Source organism: Triticum aestivum, chromosome 6D (assembly GCF_018294505.1).
Source record: "Triticum aestivum cultivar Chinese Spring chromosome 6D, IWGSC CS RefSeq v2.1, whole genome shotgun sequence".
In the NCBI taxonomy this organism is placed as follows: domain Eukaryota; kingdom Viridiplantae; phylum Streptophyta; class Magnoliopsida; order Poales; family Poaceae; genus Triticum; species Triticum aestivum.
Window position 1 is genome coordinate 322,841,263 of NC_057811.1, and position 241 is coordinate 322,841,503.

The following is a 241-nucleotide window of genomic DNA, read 5'->3' on the forward strand; positions in this document are numbered from 1 at the left end:
TATCCGTAACCAGCAAGACATGCGCTTCGTCAGATAGCATTGTCTGCTCTGAAGACCTTGTTTCCACTCCAGATTTTTCCATGACCATGTCGAATGGCTAATGCACAGGAAGAGTAATTGAATGTAATAAAATTGTTGACAAATTTAACACGTAATAAAAAATGATGGCATGATATAGTTCACATATAAGATGACTGGCTAACTAGGGTGGCATTGCAAAATGCACATATATGATGCCTGG